This window comes from Pygoscelis adeliae, unplaced genomic scaffold, assembly GCF_000699105.1.
Source record: "Pygoscelis adeliae isolate BGI_AS28 unplaced genomic scaffold, ASM69910v1 Scaffold159, whole genome shotgun sequence".
Taxonomy (NCBI): Eukaryota; Metazoa; Chordata; class Aves; order Sphenisciformes; family Spheniscidae; genus Pygoscelis; species Pygoscelis adeliae.
Window position 1 is genome coordinate 625,740 of NW_008825562.1, and position 2,239 is coordinate 627,978.

Below are 2,239 nucleotides of genomic sequence, written 5' to 3' on the forward strand. Positions count from 1 at the left end.
CATGCTGGATTTACTTTAATTATAAGTACTTCTAAAAAACCTCAAATAGATAAGTAAACATGAAGTTGTTCACTGAACAGTGATGAAAATTGGTCAAAGACTACAGTGAGTCACAGAAAAGAGTTCTCAAAAATAGGCTGGAATGCTAGTAGTCAATCGGACACCTATTTCTGTTTTACAAACATATGTAATATAAAGACAGACCTTAGATAATGGTGGTGTTTCTCTGCTTTGAATGGTTTACAGCAGCTTTTCTAGGCTGGCCCTTGGGCTGTAGAACCGCACTGAATCATAAATGTAGACTCATTTTTAAAGGCGAGTTTGATGTTACTTCCTAAAAGGCAAGAAAACAGAAGAGAACTTTTAAGGTGTCCTTTACCATTCCCAGTTTAAATTGTGCTGGGAACTCATGAAGTCCCCAGAAAACTGAGAGTAGTTCAAAGCTGTGAGAGTCTCACGGTCATAAAGCTACTTCCTACATTAGCAGGAAAGGATTGTAAAACAATTAAGAAAGTAAAGTAAAGCTTTGCAGTCCCCACACTAAATGCTGTCTTATCTTGTTGTGGGTTTTGGAGGGCAAAGCCCTATAGTCAGACAGGAATAGACAGACAAGCAACTCCATCTGTCCAATGGAACTCCGCTCCAGAATGGAGCTCTGGGAGATTCCTTGTCTTTATTGAATTGAATCTGTAATGCTTTCTGTCTAAAATAAACATGAACCTACTAGGAGAACCAGATAATAGGACGCACTATTTTCATGTCACATTCATTAGGTAGGTAACTTTCTATTCATGAACTAGACACTGACCCACCATTCAGAGACGTAAAACATGAATCGTCTGAAGCCAGTAGTGGCACTGATGTAAATGAGAACAGAGAAACCCAAATTCATTTGCCAATATATAAAATATGATGTACATACAAAAGCGTTCAATGCGCTTTAGCTGTAGTAGAGAGATATTTTCTTGGCAGCTGTTATGTAATACGCCTAAACCTCTCTTGCAAGGGTATAGTGAAAAAACACAAAAACATTAAAGGTTGTTTGGATGTCAGCTATTGTATTACACTTTTCTCAACTAATTTATTCTCCGTGGTCTTGACCTCAATGCTACTATCCATTAATGGCACTAGTTTTGTTCAGTTTCATTTTTAATCCTCTCTTTTTAAGGATTTCTTTTCTCTTGTTGTTTCAGTGGGGGGGGGGGGGGGGGGGATGTTGTTTTTTTTAACTCCAGTAATTTGTGGAGCAGCTGCATTGGTCATGAACTACTTGCATTTTATTATACCTACAATGATTTTTAAACAGAAAGAATCTGCTCGTGGGAACACTAATCCTTCCATTATAGAAATAATTAAGCTCTTTTATTTGCAAGATGAAAATCTTTAGGGAACATATGAAAACTAGCAAAGAGCAATTTTTTTTTTTTTAAAGAGGAAAAATGATGATATAAACAGACGTGCTAGTGTCTATTAAATTGTGGCATATGGAAAGGCATACAAACACTTACATAAATCTTTCTCAGTCGTTCTTCCATTTGGCTCAGGAAAAAAGGATACTCTACAGAACTTTCTTTAAAAAATATGATGGCAACTTCTCACAAGATCTTTTCTAAGTGTTTTCAATATTAATACGCTTCCATTCTTTTATGGTAAATGTTAACCTAAATATTGTTATTCTATCTTTCTATTCTATAATTACCTATAGACTGTACTTGTTTGCAAAACACACTCTTCCCCAGTTAATCAAAGCTACTTGTATTAGATTTTTATTTACTTTCTTTAATTTTTGTTGTAACGGTGCATTTTATATGTAGCAACTTCTGTTCCTAACCCTCCTATATTATTTGGTTCTGTATACTGCACTATATTTACACATATAGGATCTAGCACATGACCACTCAAATATTTTTGAAAACTTACTGACAAAAGTGCTGCCCAATCAGCAGATTTTGGCTCATAAGAGAGAGAGGAATTTGGGAATATTCCTTGACTGCTCATGCCTGGTGAGGATGTCACAGGGGGAAGAGAACAGCTGAGGTTGCCGAGTTGTGAGGGAGGAGTGTTTAGAGGACAAAAACCAGAAAACCATGAGAAAGCAGACTTCATTTTTTTCTTCTGCTCACCAGACAAGCTGCTTTGTATGTTTCTGATTTGAGGCAGGCGGCAGTGTGCTGGTTTTATGTTACATCTGATGGAGCCCTGCTTTCCTGGAGGTGGCTGAACACCTGCCTGCCGATGG